Source organism: Marmota marmota, unplaced genomic scaffold (assembly GCF_001458135.2).
Source record: "Marmota marmota marmota unplaced genomic scaffold, marMar, whole genome shotgun sequence".
NCBI lineage: Eukaryota > Metazoa > Chordata > Mammalia > Rodentia > Sciuridae > Marmota > Marmota marmota.
In genome coordinates, this window is record NW_025999999.1 from 14,622,689 (window position 1) to 14,641,949 (window position 19,261).

General features: G+C 43.2%; 1 protein-coding gene and 3 long non-coding RNA genes across 6 annotated transcripts in view; 2 read left to right on the plus strand and 2 right to left on the minus strand.

Annotated features, from left to right (window-relative positions):
* Rbm20 (RNA binding motif protein 20) overlaps positions 1 to 19,261 on the plus strand; it is a 185,159-nt gene that overhangs the window by 47,102 nt on the left and 118,796 nt on the right. The window lies entirely within an intron of this gene.
* Positions 1 to 19,261, minus strand: part of LOC125617983 — a 36,802-nt gene that overhangs the window by 12,326 nt on the left and 5,215 nt on the right. The gene's annotated exons all lie outside the window — the stretch shown is intronic.
* LOC125617982 lies at positions 1,189 to 8,772 on the minus strand. The gene is made up of 2 exons (XR_007349181.1): positions 5,229 to 8,772; positions 1,189 to 3,681 (listed from the first exon to the last, which is right to left on the minus strand). It is a non-coding gene; the product is annotated as an uncharacterized LOC125617982 (long non-coding RNA).
* Positions 10,775 to 18,914, plus strand: LOC125617984. Its single transcript, XR_007349183.1, has 2 exons — positions 10,775 to 10,927; positions 18,808 to 18,914. It is a non-coding gene; the product is annotated as an uncharacterized LOC125617984 (long non-coding RNA).

The window sequence follows — 19,261 nt, forward strand, 5'->3', positions numbered from 1 at the left end:
CCTTGTATTCTGGAAATAAATCCCACTTAGTCATGGTGTATAATTCTTTAAAGATGCTGCTGAATTCAGTGTAAGTATTTTGTTGCGAATTCTTGCATCAAGTTCATAAGGGATATTGTTCTGTATTTTTCTTTTCTTCGAGTATCTTCATCTGACTTTGATGTTAGGTTTATGTTGGCCTCATAGAATAAATGGGAAATGTTCCCTCATCATTTTTTGAACAGTTTGAAAAGGATTTGTGTTAATTCTTTAAATGTTTGGTAGAATTTACTGGTGAAGCCATATGCTCAAAGGAATTCTTTATTAGGAGATTTTTGATTACTAATTCATTTGCCTTACATGTTGAAGGTCTTCTTATATTTTCTATGTCTTCATGAGTCAGTTTTGGTAGATTGTATACTTCTGGGTATTTGCCCATTTTAGCAATGGCCATTTTTGAATGGAACTATTAGCAAATTAGTTACCATTCTCAGCTTTATGGAATTACTTTCTTGCCTCAGACTAAAACTCATTTTTAAATGGCATTTAATTTCTTTACAAAGTGAAGTACCAATGAACATGAGGGATTTTGCTTGTATAGATTATAATCTACACTATATGTAATCTGGTTTTGCCAAACATTTAATAAAATATGTTACTATGTATCCTGTGACCCATTAAAAGTGAGAATGTGTATATAAGATTATCAGGTTATCTAAAAATGATTCTAACATATGATATAGTTTAGACTATAGGGCCTCTATGGAAGTTTTGGTTAAATATTATTATCAAGTGACCTCACCCTTGGTAAATTGACTTTGTGTTATATGGTCTTTGACCCATTTATTTGCACAACAGAATAAACCAGTGATATATTTGGCTTAAGTGTAAATTTCTCAAGTGTCTTTTCAGTAACTAGGTCAGACAGAGCTCAAAGAAGCAACCTGCCTCTATGTGGTATGAAAGCTTTTTGACTGACCCCTGGTCCTGAGGGCAGGTATTTTCTGGAGAGTCATTTCCTCAACAAGTACTGACTGTGTACCTGCCACGTGCCAAGCACCACTGTAACCATCAGTATCCCCATGAAGCAGAACACAGAAGCACACCAAACAGACAACTTCCTGTGCGTTTTGAGAACCAAGGAATAAGACCAAAACCAAAAGGCAGCTTTTTTTTTTTTCAAGAGCAGCAGAATACTCTTTTTTAAAAAAATTTCTTATATACATGACAAATGGCAATAGTGGAATGCATTACATTCATAATTATCCATTCACAGCATGATTGTTTATAACTCTGTATATAAAGAAGCATTTGCAGAAGATACACTACCATGGACAATGACCCAGGTCCTAAAACAAACCTCAACAAATTTTAGAAAAAGGAAATCACAAAGAATTTGTTTTCCAAGTACAATTGAATCAAAATACAAATTAATAGCAAAAAGATAACACAAAAATCTCCAAACCTTTGGAACTAAACAACACAGTTCTAAACAATGCATATATCAAAGGAAAACGCTCAAGGGAAACTAAAAAGCACACTGAACTGAATGAACATTCAAGTATAACATATCAAAATGGGTAAAAGGCAGCTTTGATTCCAAGAAAGAACGTGAACTGTCATTCACATTGTAAAGTTTAGAACATTTAAACATTTAACATTTAATCCTATTCCTATTGACAGAGCGAATCTGTTCTCAGATGCTGTCACTTTGCTGGGGCTGGGTTGGCCCTTATGTTGTGAGCTTGAGTATCCACCTTTAAGGGAAAGTGACTGTAATGAAGCAGTCGGTAAATTTATGCAGGACCTTGGGAACCTTCTAGAATTGTACATGAAAGCTGATATCCTCTCCAAGGGATAAAATATGGTCAGATGGGAATCTGATAATTTCACTACTTTAGGAGATTGGATTCAAGTTAATAATGTAGGAAAAGACAGGTGAGAGAAAAGACGAGGTTTGAATTCTGGGTAGCTCTGCTTGAAGTAAAGCACTGATGATGGTTTGGATTAAAACTAGCAATTTCCAATCCACAGGCCTGCTGACATCCACACACTGGCTTTAACCATAAGAAGGTATTTGGTTTTGTTTGAACATTCCATAGTATTGCACTATAGCCCATTTTGTCCCATCGTCCCAGATGTGGGAGACCTATAAAAACTTAAATTGGGAAACAAATATACCACTTACAGTAACCTTGAAATAATATTTGAGTACTTATATTGTTTGCAGAATCAAAAATTTGGGACTTAGTAGGTTATATAGGTTATACAGACACTACAAGGGGCCCAGTGACATTGAACTTGAGAGTTCTAACAATTTTGAAACTCTCTCCACCCAAATTTGGGAAGAAATCAGAGTGAATGAGTCCATGGCCTCCTACTGGGTCAGGAAGGATGTTCCTGCAGACGGCCAGCCGTGCCTAAGGTCCAGAGGTGGTGTCTCTGCCTCTTGAATTACATGTTCATTGAGAGGCCTCAGCTGAATTTTTCAGGTTTGTCACTTCAAAGTGTTCTTAAAACTTCCACACATGACTGAATTTTGCTAGGATCTTGTTAGGTAGGGAGGAAGATGACATCCTGGGTGACAAAGTCCTTAAGTTTTCCGGCGCCTGCTGAGTGTTGATCTTAAGTCCCTGCAGTTTAACTGAGGTGCTTTATTCTTTTGCAGACGGGAAGCCCAGGATTGGAAACTTAACACGAAATAAATAATTAAATCTCAGCTTCCACAGGTGCAGAGGGCATAAATAATCCAAGTGCATGCTGCCTGGGCATTCCATATCATGGGCCATTTAGATTTAATACCCAGGCACTCACGCGTAACCAAATACGTCAGGATCGTCAGGATGCTCCTCCTGCCCGGGACAGGGGAAGGGTGCTATTTCAGAGCAGTGTGCTTGCCTGTCTGCTGGAAGTCTGCCTCTGCCCTCCGGCACTTCAGGAGACCCTTTGCTGGCATGGTCTCTGGGAAAATTCATTTGCCCCCTGCCCAGTCTGACCACACAAAACTACAGTCAATCCCTCTCTGGTTGAATGAGGGGACCATCTCTTGAAGGCAGACTTGGGCAAACGGCTCGTTTAACAGGAGACCTTTGGGGAAGCAGATGCATGTGCTGATGGGAGTGGACTTCGAAAACCTTCTTCTCAGAGTCATGAGTTTGAATCTGAGACCATCTGAGCATTGAGGAGTGGCTGAAAGTGGGTGTCATTTTCTGCTTCAGCAGCACATCTTGGGAAGGGCACAGAGAAGTAGCAGTTCACTTTCTGGTGACCAGAGGTGACAGCACAACCATTGGCTCTAATTATGTCTGCATCATTCACACGGCTTTGCACATGGCACGGGTCTAAAGAAGGTCTGTTAAACGAGCAAATGAAAGAACACCACTGATGTCTGGTCCTGGGCTGTTGATAGGGGCCTCTGGACGAGCAGCATCTGTATCACCTGGGAGCTAGTTAGGAATCAAGTTCTCAGTCCGGTTCCTGCTTACCAAATCTCTGGAATGGGCCTGGGAATCTTTTTTTAACCGACCTTCTGGGGATTCTGATGCTGCTGAAATTTGGGCACCACTGGCTTAGAGGTTTTTTCCAGCCAGGCAGGTGATTTAAGAATTGCACACACACGCTGTTTCCTCAGTATGAAGTCTCTGCAGCTGATTGCAGGAGAATCATGTGTTAAAATCCTTTAAAAATTCATCAAGCTGTGAACTGAAGAGTTGTACACTTTATTATATGCAGGTTATAACTACATATAGTTATAGTGTACAAGTCCCCCCACCCCACACCTTGCCCTCCATCTTCTCTTGAGGACTCGGTAGCCCTCTGGTGTGTGTGTGTGTGCGTGTGTGTGTGTATGTGTGTGTATGTGTATTTTTTCCTCCAGATTGCCTGTTTCCACATTCTATTCTCAGCTACATCTGGGTCTTCTGGAGAAATAGAGATGGGCTGGGGTGGGAGGCCTCCTCCTGCTTGCTGATGGTTGGAGGAGGCAGAGATGTCATATCAGACCTTTGCTGAATGCCCCCTGCACTAGTCCTGGACTACAGCAAGCACAGTCCTGTCCCCAGGACCTCAGGAGCTCTGAGAGAGGTGCATAAGGAGGATCACCTTCTAGATTCCTCGGGGGGTGATGGTGATACTTATGGGGCTGGCTCTGGGAGCACCCAGATGGCTCAACAGCAGACCTGGGCTGGGGGGAGGGTAGGAGAAGCTTCCTGGAGGAATTGCAGCCAGGATTGTCTTATAGTGTAGATAGAGTGGCAATAGGGTGACAAGAGGGAATTTGAAGCCAGAGGAGCAGCACCACTTGAAGCACTGTACAGGGTGGTTTGTTCAGCTACTGGGGACTCCACTTATCTTTTTCCGTTGTAAATTGAGTTATAACCTACATATAGTAAAGTGTACAACTCTTAAATTCACAGCTTGATGAATTTTTAAATCCCTCACCCATGTAATCGCCACACAGATCAAATATTGGGCATCTCCACCTTCCCAGACACCCCTTCCAATCCTCAGCTTACCAAAGTAACCCCCATTCTCATCTCTGTTTAGTTTTGTTGGGGGAGGATTTTTAGATTATAAACTTCTTGAACCAAAAAAAAAAAAAAAATTCTATAGAGCCGAAGATTGCTAAGGGGCTGAATATTATTCTGGCAATATGTTTTCTTTGGTTCAAGAAGTTTGTCGTTTTAAAAGAGTTTGTTGTAAACATCTAAGAACCAGGAGACTTCACTTATCAATCAAAAGACCTGGCGGCACTGGGCTCACAGCCTTTGGCAGCAACACTGGACTAGAGTTGGGTAGGGACTGTCCCTCTGAAGATGGGTGTCCACTCTTCCACTGTCTCTACTGCTCTCTCCCAGCCAGCTAGACCTGTGTCCTCCTGACCATCGGGGCATTTGAGTTTGCAATTCCTGCCTTTGAATATTGTTTTGATTCTTGGTTTTGGGGCCCCCAGCATGGCTGAGGGTGCTTAATAATTTTTCCTTCCTTTATTAGCATTAATTAAGCACCAGCTATGAGCCAGGCACATGCTAGGTTACAGGAAACAGGTGTTCACGGAGGAAGGACTGATGCATTGTCAACTCCAGTGTAGAAGGTGGCACAGTCCCACCTTGTGTTTCCACTCCTCCCTCTGTCATGGAGCCAACAGGCTGATTATTTTCTGGCCCCAGAGCCCACCATGTCCCTAGGAACCATAACACTTTTGCTGTCCCCAGCACCCACTCTGTATTCCCGTTGGGCCCTCATCTCACCTTCAAGACTTTGCTCAAGCCCCACCTCCTCCAAGAAGCCTCTGCTGACCAGCCTTCCTCCTGTGCTCCTGCCCTCCTCTGAGCTCTCAGCCATACAATTCCCACAGCACCACGCGGTTCTGCACCATTTATTCCTCAAATTGAAAAAGAAGAAGAAGAAGAAGAAGTGGGGGAAAAAGACAAAAAAACAGATCTTATTTCTTAGACGCTCTACGGGCAAAGGCTTTGCTTTACTCTCTGGACTTTGCTGCAGCAGCTCTGAGCACACAGATGATACAGGCAGCGGGCTAGGAATGAAGCAAGTCCTAGAAGAAGAGGCTGTGGGGAGGCCAGAGTGGAGGGCAGTTGAGAGAAGTACCAGCCTCCTCACCAGGAGGTGCCCTTGTGGCAGGAGCCTGGTGGGAAGCCTGCCCGTCCTTGGGGACCTGTCATCCTTGGGAGAGCACTGACACCCTGTGATGAGGGCACTGGTGCTCCTGCTGTCGGGCCACAGGCATTCCAGACAGTGTCATGTGAGGTGGCCTTGGAGGTTCTCCCCTTACAGCCTGACAGAGCATCCCTTGGGGTGGCACAAGAAGGTTGACGGCAGACAGCTTGGAGCTGGGACAGGGAAGGTGTCATTTTGATGGCTGTTCCTTCAGCCTTCTGCCACATTCCATCGAGAACCTAGAGCACCCAGCTCTGTGCCACTTTTAGCCCCTGAATGCAGTGGTAACGACTGCCAGAGAGACCACTGCAAATAGCCCCATACTATGTAATGTGGCCTCCCAGAACCGTGACTTGGGTGTTGGGAAAGGATGGTGACCTTTTTGTTTCTTTTTTAAATTAAATTGTTTATTCTGATTAGTTATACATGATGGCAGAATGCAATTCATTTCATATTACACATACAGAGCACAATTTTTCAAGTCACTGATTGTGCACAAAGTATTTTTGTGTCTTCCTATATGTACTTAGGGTAATGATGTCCACCTCATTCCACCATCATTCCTACCCCTTTGCCCCCTCCCTTCCCCTCCCTCCCCTTTGCCCTATCTAAAGTTCCTCCATTCCTCCCAGGTACCCCCCCCCCCCCCAACCCCATGGCCATTATGAGTCAGCATCCTCATGTCAAAGAAAACATTCGGCCTTTGGTGTTTGGGGACTGGCTTACTTCACTTAGCATTATATTCTCCAACTCGGGATGGTGACCTTTCCTTAGCAGGTTTCTGCTCAGCCTCGCCAGCCAGACCGCTGCAGTCAAAGTGGGAGAGGGAAGGGGAGCCTGTAGTTTAAGGGCACTTGGCAAAGAGCCTTCTCGTTTGCTAGGGTTCTGTGATATGTCACTTGGTGTGCAGGGTTCCAAGAACTAGTTGGCCTCTCGACAGGGAACATGATAGAATGTCAGGACCTAAGCTAATGTAAAATATGCTTTGCCCCGCCAAGTCATGCACCAGCAACGCAAGAAGCCATCGGTCATTCACACGTCTGTACCATGTAGCCGAGGGGTCAACGGATGGGATTCAGCCTTTCCAGAACTATGTGACAATGGAGAGCCAGCACACAATAGCTTCTTACTCAGAACACACCGAGTTTTTAAAAGCATGAGGGAATCCCTTTAAAAATACCAAAAACACATTTTTAAAAGGCACCTGTCTCCTGTCTCTCCCCCACACCTTAAATGTCTCCTGTTTTAAGGGCTGGGGATGTGGCTCAAGCCGTAGTGTGCTCGCCTGGCATGCGTGCGACTCGGATTCGATCCTCAGCACCACATACAAACAAAGATGTTGTGTCTGCCAAAAACTGAAAAATAAATATTGAAATTCTCTCTCTAAAAAAAAAAACAAACAAAAAAACAAACTTGCAGCTGACTGGCACCTGATCCCCCAACCTAAAGGGTCAGCTGCAAGTTTCAAAAAAAAAAAAGTCTCCTGTTTTGTCCTTTCCCCCCATCTCCCACTGATTTCTGTGTCTTTGTATTTATCTTGTGCTTTTGGCACCCACACCAGACTTCCAGGTGACAGGGTTGGCGAGGTTGATAGTGCTACATTTTTCCCCATGAGGGCCTGAGATTTAGATAAGGGGAACTAGGGGTTTCATCCAAGTTTCAGACTTGGGCCAGTTAGGGAGTGACACTGGTAATGAGAGTATGATTATTGACCAAAATCATTATGGGGGAGCTGTACCAAGTAGATGTTTGGCTGCCAGATAAAACAACCCAACAAACAGTGGCTTAAACCAGAGGAACATTTATCATCTACTTAACAAGAAGTCTGGGGACAAATGGTCCAGGCTTGGTGTGGTGGCTCAGCAGGGACTTTAGGCTCCAGGGTCTTTCCATCCTTCTGCCTTGCCACATCCCATGTTTTTGTTCTCATGCCTGTGGCTTCCTTGACAGGTGGTGGCAGGGGCTTTAGGACAGCTCTTCACATGCCTTTTGGGAACTAAAGCAAGAATGGGGTGTGGGGAGGGGCCGTGGGCAACATCGACCCTCTCATCTGGTTGAGGAAAATTTCAGAACCTTGTTACAGTTGCCCAATGCCCTGTAGCTATGAAAATTGACACATAGACCTGAGTCATTTGGGGCCCTGACAGTGAGCTGAGACTCCATTTTCCTTGTCACCATTCTCAACAGCATCCCCAGTGGGTCTATCGCAGAATCACAGACTGTGAAGAATTTCATTTCCTCCTTGTTTCTTCCAGCTCAGAGTTCACAGTTGGGCTTAATTTTTATCAGCTGCTGGGTAAAGTTTGACAGAGAATCAGAGTTCCTGCCTTACAAATTGATGAGGTCTGGTCCTTACTCCTGGTAGCCATTTCCTGATTTCCAAATGGTACATGGCACCAGCCTGGACCACATGGGACATGCTGTTCACAGCAATTTACGATTGAAAACTGTGCGAGCCAGTGCTCCCCCAATTAGAATTAAGTTACAGTGCCCTTCTGGTTGGTACTTTGTTTTTTGAAAAGTATGGGTCTAGCCCTCCTTTGCCCCACTTGGGAAATGGTTTTTCCACGATGGTAATTTGGGTTTGTATGCATGCTTGTCCCCACACACAGGCCTATGTACAAACCTGAGCTCTGCACCATTCTAGTGGGAAATGGAGACAGCGATTTCATGGTAGCTGTCTTTTTGATGAATGTCCCCATGTCCACCCATAGAGGCCGTGACATTCCTGTCTTCCCCACTTGATAATCTGAAAATCTTCTGAGCCAGATTGCCTCGCTATAGGCCTGCCCTAGAATGCCACATAAGTTCTGTGTTTCAGCACCCAGGGCTCACATGCGTGAGCCTTTATAAGAGCCTGTGGGCTTGAAGCTGATAAGTCAGGGAGCTAATGGAGAGCTGTTCCAAGAGAATGAGAGCCAGCAGAGATATGGGCCTTAGTGATAGGGCAGGAGGGCTGCCGAGCCAGGCAATTGAGTGTGAAGCATAAACTGATTACATGGTCTTGTTTCAGTGAGCCTCAGCTTTCCCTTCTTATCCACTCCCAGATGCATTTGCTTTTTATGGCTCCTCACTCTTTCTCTCTGAAATGTGGCCCCAAATATGCGCAAAGCTTCTCTCTGTTTTCCAACCTCTGCTGGCGAAAGTGGCAGGTTGCTCTCAAGTGTTGAAAATATTCATCCACCCACACGGTGGGAGGTTTTACTTTGGAATCCATTAATTCTGTTTATTTCCTTTGAAGTCAAGAGCATGTGGAATTTAAGACTGGCTTTATGATCCTAAGGATTTGTCATACTTTCTTTTGGACTTTGGGAACCTTCAGGATTTAAAGTCTCATCCACCTGCTTACCTTTAGGGGTGAAATGTAGACATCTCAGGAGAGAGAGTTCTTGATGCAGATTGCCTAGGTTGGGATCAGAGTCCACAACTTACTGCGGGTTCTTTGGAATAAACTGAAGTATGGAGAGGTTCTTAGGAATGAAGCTGCTGTGAACATTTGCTCTTGGTTTCCCTTTAATTTGTAAACAATGAATGATTTTAGAAGAATACACTTAAGTTTTAAAGATACTGCTCAAACTCAATAAATGTTCCACACCTGATTTAAAATTTGTGCTTACCAAGCAAGTTTGCTGATTTACTGTGTTGCATTTTAAACACAAATAAAAGTACCAGCTGGTCACATAGTGTTCTCTTTGTTTTTACAATCACTACGATCACTATTTGTTTCAAATCTGTTTAAACCCAAGAATATCTAGTATTGCATGGATTGGAGACACAAACTGTGTCCGAGGTGGAATTGGAAAATTCTGAACTCTAACAAATTTATTTTCTCAATCGAGTGTGAGTTTGCATGTGAACCTGAAGAGTTAGGAGTTCTCCAAATAACTTTCATGTAAATACCATGTATATTAAATAATAGAAAAATCACAAACACACACACGCACACACACACACACACATACAAATTTCAACAGTAATTGCAATCATTATTTAGAACCTAAACAGGCAAAATATTTGTTTTTGTTTACAACGGCTGATGCTTGATAATTAGAAAAGGAGATGTCTTTTAGTCATTTTATTATTGTTTTAAAATTCTCTAGAGACAAGACCCCGCTGGAGTGTCTGCATTGCCTACACTGGGTTTCACCGCTAATGGAGTACAAACATCAGGGACTTTGGGATTTTTGTTGATCTGAGCTTAGAGCCCACCTCTGCTGATTTGTAGCTGTGTGACATTGGGTATATTAGCTAAGTGGCCATGTATAGCTGCTGCCTCTGCAAAATGGTAGGTTTTGTGTGGATTAATATATGACCCACACAAAGTGCCTGGAGTCTTGGAAGGTTTTAAAATTTCCTTCTTCATCTTTAGTGAGTGGTTTCTGTGAGTCTCTGGGATAGCTGTGCACCTGGAGGAGGGGGCTCAGGATGACTAGTCACGGAGCTACCTCCCTTTTGGTCCTCTTTCTGACCTCTCCCAGGAAACACAGCAGTTCTCTGTAAGCAGCATTCATTGAGTGACTCAGAGAAAGCTTGAACAAATTCTGAGCATCTGAGATGTGTCCATTCAAAGTGGAGAAAATTCCACTGCTCTCTCCTGGGCTTAAAGGGTGGGGGGATTTCAGAATGGTGTTGAGCTGTCTATTGGCAAACCCCAGAAATAAAGTGGTACCTCTTGGTTGGGGGAGCCGAGATTCTGCAGCTGTTTCTCCTAATTGAAGAGGCTTGGTTGTGGTCGGGGATGTTAATAAGCCACTTTCCCCTCTTTCCCTGTCCTAACTCTGCCTCCTCCTACTGATAATCACCAAGGAATGTGGTCCAAGCCTTTTGGTGGCTTTCCGGGAGCCTTTTATAGCAGTTAAGAAGGAATTCTCGGTATTCTTATCATGTATAAAAGATTGAGCTATTCTTATGCACCATACAGCTCATGGTGAATAGGAAGTATGTTTAAATGACAGGGAGGCTCTAGGATGGCTACATGGCAATTTTGTGTTGTAAAATGAACCTGTTGCACTTAAAAGGGGCTAAAGAGAATTCTTAATTTTATGCAGTTTAATCTGCCAAGTGATAAGATTTTTTTTTTAAAATGGAAGTCTATTTAGTGATGACTTTTGGGGAGTAATGTAAAGGATGTTCTTTTTTTAAGTTAAAAAAATTGAGAGGGTATTATAAATCTGTCCTGCAAAAGTATCTTATGTCGTAAATAATCTCAGAGATGATATAAAATGGAGCTTAAGATTTTATTTATGCTAAATGATATTCCAGAACGTGGTGTGTTTTTGCAATATTAGCCACATGGCAATTCATTTCAACTGGAAAATACATCAATATACACAATACTAACCAAGGTCAAGCTGAGTTGCCCTGATTTTAAATGTTTATTCTGGCCTTTATTGCCATTCTGCCAATTTATTTCTAGAGAAAGTTACACATTTTTAGAAAAGACAATGAGGGGTTTTAAAGGCAAACATGCTATACTGAAAGCCCATAAAAATATAAAGTAAACATTTGATAGGCATATATTTAATCTATGTGCATCAGCAAGACTGGCCTCATTCTAGGGTCCCCTGGGCACCATCGCACATGGCTGTAATCCCAGTACTTGGGAGGCTGGGGCAGGATGATTGTAAATTTGCAGCTAGCCTAGATAATTTAGCAAAACCCTGTCTCAAAAAATAAGAAGGGCTGGGAATATAGCTCAGTGGTAGAACAAATAAGGCTTCACTCTCCATGATTGCAAAAATGTGGGAGACTTTTTGTTTATTTAATGCTCTACTATTACAGTTTTTTTTTAATTTATATATGAGAGTGGAATGCATTACAATTCTTGTTACACATATAGAGCACCATTTTTCATATCTCTGGTTGTATACATAGTATATCAATTCGTGTCTTCATACCTATGGATAATAATGATCATCACATTCCACCATCATTAATAACCCCATGCCCCTCCCTGCCCCTCCAACCCCTCCGCCCTATCTAGAGTTCATCTAATCATCCCATGCTCCCGCTCCCTATCCCACTATGAATCAGTCTCCTTATATCAAATCTACTATTACAGTTTTGACGTTCTTAATACTTTGAAGCCCTTATTTTGTTTTGCAATGGATCTTGCAAATGATGAAGCTGGTTCTATGCAATGACTGCCTGGTAATTCAGCTCCAACTAGTTTTGCAGTTTGGAATTTCCGGCCCAATTCATCAACTACCTAAACATTATAAACTTTTAAATACATTACATATGAATTTTTGAGGATCAGGCATAAGAGCTTAGATATTGCAACTGTTTACAAAGTTCCTAATACTGGGTAAACAGTGTTTTTGAACATTTGAATTTTATTGCATACAATATAAAACTAAAATCTCATTTCTTACCAGTTTCTATTAAGATATATAGGTTCTATATATTTTTATTAGATAAAAATAAATGACATGAAATTTTTGTTTCCCAAATTATTAATAATGGCTATGGCTGGAATCTGGGATTTCAAAAGTTTTCCACTTCCTAAATTTTATATCTCTGAATTTGAGTTTTTATAACAAGCAAGAGTTATTTTTGTTATTTAAGGTGGGGGGAAGAAACAGTGAGGATTTGAAAAAACAACCCCGTGCATTTGATTTTGATTCTGGAAGACAGTCATTGGGAGTTGGGGTCCTGGGGCATCCGTTCCAAAGCCAATCATAGAAAAAAGTTGGAGAAATGGCTTATGGGAGGCAGGGACTGTGTCCAAGTGGGGAGGTAGGACCATTTGTGGCAGAAAACTTTAGTGGGTGTTTATAATCTTGGGGATAACCTGGGCCCGGTATCCAGTTTTACACAAAGTGTTGATGGAATTTTATTTCATTTTAAGTCCTTGGCTATCAATAGCCGCTCCTTTGTTTTTATCCTCTTCTTGTTTTCTGATATTTTCCTCATGCCTCAACTGTTGGCCCAATCTGCAGCTCTCCTTAGAACCAGGGCCGAGCCAGCCTTCTTCTGAGGTGGGGTCAGGTTCAATGTGAGATAAACAGCTTGGGATTCTAAACCCTTGTTGACATCTCCTCCCCACTGGACAATGTGGCACGGCTGATGCCCTCCTGCTGCTTGTGTAATGGCCAGGATTTAAATGCTGGGATCAGGAGTCAAAGATCCAAGGGATGACCCTGGTATTTTGATGCTGGATGTCTGCCTTTGAGAGGGCAACCCCGCTGGCCTGCTGAGAGCCCTGGAGCAGACACCCTGTGAATCTGGGCTCAGCCCACTCTGGCAAGGGAGACAGCACAGGATGGGGAACTTTTCTTACTCTTCTATATGTGGGCAGGAAATATTTGACCAAAGGTCCTGGCAAATCATAAACATAATTTTAAAGGTGAATTATAACTTCAAAAATTAAAAGGCTCAAAGTAGAACCATGTCAAAACCCTTTTGAGTTGAAGAAAATTTATTTTTTAACCTGAGTTCCTTAGAGTCCCAGGGGCTGCTACAAAGGATAAGGGTAGAATCCAGGTCCCTTCTAGGTCCGTACTCCACCCCTCCCAGACCTGCTGTGATCACATCAGCATTATATTTGAGACTCCCATCTCGTGTTTTGCATCAAGAAAGAATTCATTGCTATAAAGTACAAGTGTGAAAAACATGGTATTTGAGCAAATTCTTCCCATGCTGTTTGGCCCCTGGCATGTAGGGTCTCTTTAGTTCTCACATGTGCGTCGATGAGTGAAAGCAGATACCAGGAGTTGGATTATGTCCATATTGAACATTTTCCCTTGCATTTGAGGTTATTTTAATATAACGATAACATTTGTGCTCAGAAGGATGTTTCCTAGTAATCTGGAAATATAAGACTCCAAATTACAATAAAACCCTTCTCTAGCATATGCTGAGTGCTCACGCTTGTCTGTAACCACGTGTGTTCACTCACATGGTCCTCATGGCAACCCCGTGAGGCAGGTACTTTTGTCCCTATTTTACTGCACTTTCTAACTTTAGAGGACACTGACTATTGGGGCTGCCCCACTGGGCTTCCTAAGAGAGCTGCTCTCCCCCTTCAGTCCTCTCTTCTCAGTTAAATCCCAACTTACGGAAGGACTGAGGAGGAGAGGGGAATATCACCTCCCTTCAACTTGACTAAATAATCCTGGGTGTCAGGAATTTTATTCTGTCTGCAATTGCCTGGCACATCCATGAGCAGCATAGCTGTTATACTCTGTGCAGAATATCTTAAAACAGTTGTCAGTCATCTTAGATCATCCTCACTTTGGCATTTATATTTTAAGTATCTTTTCCTTTCTCTTTGAATGCCTCCATTTCCCCTAGGCTACCTCTTATAATATTTCTCTGTTCTGCCCACTGTGTCATGCTCATTCTTCGTTTCTCTTTGTTCTTTTTAGAAATTTATTTATTTATTTATTTATTTTTGGTAGTTGTAGATGGACAGAATGCCTTTTTTTTTTTTCTTTTTATGTGGTGCTAAGGATCAAACCCAGTGCCTCACACATGCTAGGCAAGTGCTCTGTCACTGAGCCATAGCCCCATCCCTCTCCTTGTTCTTTAGGGTTTTCATATAAGAATCATAGAACATAAGTTGTTGACACAGAGGCTGGACTAACAGCAGATGCAAAGAAGTGGATTTATATACATAGACTCATGGGAAGAGCCCTGGCCAAGAGGTCTGGACACTTGGGTTTCAGGCCTGGCATGGCCACATATCTGCTGTGTGCCTGTACAAATAACGTGCACTAGTGTTAGCTAATATTAAAACCACTGCTGCTTAATTGTTAACCTTTCTGGGCCTCAGTTTCCTCCCTGTTAAGTGAGGGCTGTGGCTTGGATGATGTTCTGAGTCCTCTCCACTCTCATTTTAGATGCAGTAAGATTAATTAGATTATAATCCTGACTAGGGGTAAATGGATAAGGAGCAAGGATTGGGCCTTAAGTCTCCTGGGTTCCTTGTGATATTTTGCTCACTAATGGGACAGAGAAGTTATTTAATAATTTAGTATCGCAAACTCAGCATTTATGGCATTGATAAGGAAACTCTTTTTAATTAAATTATGTATCACTTGCCAATTAAGCATTTTGAATGAGCTTTGTGGAGTATTTTGAAAGAGCTTTCACATTTATTAATTTAATATCCATTTAATAACCATTTCCTAAAGTGGGCAGAGCAGATATAACCCAGTTTACAAGTGAAGAACCTGACGCTTAGGGTGGTGGTTATTTTTCGAGGTTCCTGGCTAGTAAGGGAGAAGCCTGGAACCTGAATCAGGGCTCCTTTTCCTGTGCCTTTTCCATGCCACTAAGGGCTGCCTTGTTAGGCTGCTGGGAAGGGTCAGAGACACTTCCTTGTGAAGACTGAGGCTGTTTGGATGTCTTCCCTGGAAGATGCATGTCATTCCAGATCATCCCCCAGGAAGTTGTTAGGATGAAATTTACCCTTTTACCAAGGGGCCTGGGTTAAGCGGGTCTGTGCCTGGGTGAGAGTCGTGGAAGCACTTCTGATCCTGCAGACTGGACGCAGGGAGAGGAATCTGGGGCTTCTGCCAAGCCCACTGAGAAGACACTTGAGCTGTGGCTAACTTGGGATTAAGGAATGATGGGAGACCTTCTTAAGAGAGAAGAGTGTTCCTTCACTCAAGAGCCTGGGTCCTGCCCGTGCTGGGCAGATAGAAATATAATCATATCTGCAGTCCTTGGAGGGCAATGAAGAGGTTTTGTTAAGAAGTAGCTCTTTGGCAGATGTATCTTTGGCAGATGTTGCCAGTGCTGTTGCTGCAACAAAGACGTCTAGGGTAGCACTGTTGCTAATGTGGCACTGTCATCCTGTCTCAGTCGGCTCTTTGCAGAGGTGGCAGTGACGTTGGAGCTAGCCATATGGCCATCCAGGCCCCCAGGAGCTGCCTGAGGGGCAAGACATTGTGGACCCCCAGGGCTGCCAATCTGAGGCTCTCCTGGAAGATCACATTACTTGAGGGCAGGAACTTCTGCCACTAGGGCTTGTTGAGAGACCTGCCGGTGAGCAGCTGCTGGCAGCTGGCAGCAGGAGCTGCTGTCCCCAGCGAGCAGGAGAAGCCATGGGGAGCTGTGGGTGGCCCAGGCCAATGGTAGCCACCAGTGGGAGCAGAAGATAAGAGAGCCAGGCTGGGGAAGTCCTTCCTGGTGGTCCCCAGCCCCACAGAATTGTTGAAGAGGGACAATGTGGTCCATTTTGCAGAGCCCTTCTCAGTGCAGAGTCAGGAAAATCCCTTTCCATCAGTGGGCCGGGTTGAAGACCCAGCAGCTTAAGTTGGGGGCTCTAGCTGGCTTGGATTGTCACTTGGTTCTCCAGTTTCTGTCGGAGCGCTGGCTTAGGGGAAAAAGATTATCCTTGTTGTAGAGACCTTCCCAGATGAGCTTGAAGAAAATATCAGTAATCCAGTAAGTTTTTTAAAAGTATTTTTAAATACTGCTTCTACTTTAATTAGTTTTATTGATTTACTCCCAAATGGTAGGGAAGGTTTCTGTTTCCTGTCATGGTACTGTCTGTAGCACTTTTTCCTCTGTGATGCTGGGAATCAACCCAGGTCCTCAAGAATGCTAGGGAAGTGCTGTTCTACTGAGCAACAGGCCCAGGCCTTGACAGCACTTCCCTGTCAGTCATTTGTCCACTCTGTCCCCAGACATTGGTGGAATACTCTTGGTGGGTCAGGCTGATGTCAGTCTTTGTTGTATTTGACTCATTTGTATACACATCTTAGACCTCTGCTAGATTAAAAGCTGCTTTAAATGAAATTACGATAGGTTAGGTTTATACTTTTGCCACAAAATTCCAGAGGTGTAACATAACATAAAACTTTTTCTCATTTATGTTCCTACCTGGGTTGGTATGGGGAAGATTGGAAAGCCTGCTCCACATAGTACCTTAGGGACCCAGGATGACTGAGGCTTCACCGTCTCACAGCTGTACTAACTGGAATATGTGGCTTTCTCGATCCCTGGTCTCATACCAGGAACTAAATGCTTTAGCTTGGAGGTGACACCCCTTCCACATGTAGCCTGTTGGCCAGAACTCATCATATGGCAGATGTTGCCAGTGCTGTTGCTGCAACAAAGACGTCTAGGGTAGCACTGTTGCTACCTACGTTCAAAGTAAGTGTGTGGCCAGCAGGAAACAACTGGACAAGAGTGACCATCAGAAGTCACAACACCAACTCCTTATGTTCTTGGTTCTCTCACTGACTTGAAGCAAGGTTCTCCCAGGAAATCTCATATTCTTTATCTGTAAAGAGGGTAGAATATGAATAACAAAAAGTGAAGTACACTTGGCCCTCAGTATCCATGGGTTCTGTAACCTTAGATTCACCAAATGTGGCTTCAAATATCTGAAAAGAAAAATTGTGTTTGAATGGAACATGTACAGACCATTTTTTTCTTGTCATTATCCCTTAAATGATGTGGTAAGAGAACTATTTACATAGCATTTACACTCTCATAGGTATTATAAGTAAACTAGAGATGATTTTACAGTGTACTGTAGGCAGTGCCTGGATGACATTTTATACTAGCAGCTTGGGCATCTATGGATTTTGGTATGGTGGGGGGAGCTGGAACAAATTCCCTTTGGGTACTGAGGGATGAATGTACATAGCATTAATTGCCCAGTATGGAAAGATTAGTAATAAGTAGCTTACGCATCCTCTGTACGGTCTCTGTTTTTTCCCTTTCTTTGTAATGAGGATGGAATGGTAGGTGAATGGTTAGGAGCAGAAACAGCCTTCTGAGCAGGTAACCTTGTAGAAGCCTCAGCCCAAGGCAAGGTTTGACCTCATTTCCTGCCATGGAGTAAGTGCAGTGGCTGTGGAACTACCTCTGCCCATGAGCACCACAGGGCCTGGCTTCCCCTGCTGCACAAGCCCCCCGTGAAGACAGCTTTGATTATGCTGCAGCCAGCATAATTTTTAAAATGCACTGTCTACCTGTATGCATTCTTCCCTCATTGAAAGAGCGTAATTTGGGATTGGGGTGATCTCAGTGATTTAATATTACAAGGTGGAGATTATATCCCAGCTTGGAATGAGAGCACAGGAAAGATTGTCAGAACTCAGAAGGCGGGGAGTATTTGAGGAAGCACATATTTGTTGAATAAATGGCTGGAGTATGGAATAAAAGGATTTTAAAATATGGAAAATTTCAGTTTCTAACTGTGCCTGTTATTCTTCCTGTACTTGTATTTGTAAATATCAGTTGACTGAGCTTTTTCATTATTTGTTTGGATTCTCATAAAGAAAGTTTGGTTGGCTGTATTGGTATCTCTTTATCTTATCTCTGTGTCCGGAGGGTGACACTGGCACCCGTGTGGCCATCTTCGATTGTAGGCTTCTGAGGACCAAACTGTGGAATGCCTGCCCCATCCTATTTTCATGGCTCCTTCTTCAGTGTGGAGTCGGTGTTTAATAAATGATGAGGTCGGGGAAGGTGGTCTACCGGGAGTCTTCATATTTGATTCACTACACCCTCATACTTTCCCATTCTTTAGAAGTACTGTTGGGACCTCTCTCATCTTTTTCCTTCACGTCTCATAAATATTCTACCGTTCCCCTCTCCCCTCCACATCCTCTCTTCTTCCTCTCCAGCAAAATTCTATCTGTGCAAATTTCATTTTGTTGTAAGAGTGATAATCTGCAGGGAACTTAAAAAATGTGATAGGTTTACTGAGTTTTTGGATGACAAGCTCTCATTACCCCTTTCACATATGTAGGGCTTACTGCAGAGATGGCACCTATGTCCCTAGCTGCCTACAGCAGCACTTTACCAGAAGTGGAGGGAGAATGGGCTTTGAGGTCTCTCTAAGTTGATCTTAATCCAATCTCTGCCATTGACTAGGTGTGCGACCCTGGGTAGTAACTTCAGATTTTGTTCAGTTCTGGTCTGTAATACAGTATGTCATCTCTTGCTCCGTTTGCCTCCCACACATTTATCCCTCTTCCTCTGGTTCCAGTTTCTTGGGGGAAACTCCTTACCCTTTCCATGTGATCCCAGTGGGGCTGTCAATCACAGAGTCACAAAGAGGGTCTTCTGCCTTCACTGGATTGGACAGGTGACCCAAAGTGTCTGTGCTACTCCACTCACTGAGTGAGGCAGGTACATTGTTCCCAGAGAAGGCCAAACACCATTTCTCCTGGGACTAACAAATAGAGGGAAACAGTTCCTTTTGCACCAAGGTTGCTTTTCAGAGAGGAAAAAATTGGGGGCTTCAGGAAGCCTTTCCATTGGATCTGGTGTTGTCCTTAGAGAATGAAAAACAACAACAACAACAAAATAAAAACAAACAACCCCAGGGACAAACAGAGGTGGAGCAGGGACCAGACTTCCTCAGGCCCTGCATGGCCCCTGGATTGTCCCTTTTTTGTTTTAATAACTTTGGATTGGATTTTTGTTACATGCAATTAAGAGCCTGAATCTATGTATATACATTAACATCCTCTGTTTTTTAAAAGCCCTTTAAACTTTATAAGCAATATGTGGGCTCATAATTATAAACATTGCAATACTTTTGAGTTTCCTTAGAAGTATTGAGCAATAGGTAGAGGACTCCATTCTTCCTCATCTCTGCTCAATTTGAATCTTCTCTCCAAAGTGTGACTCCTGG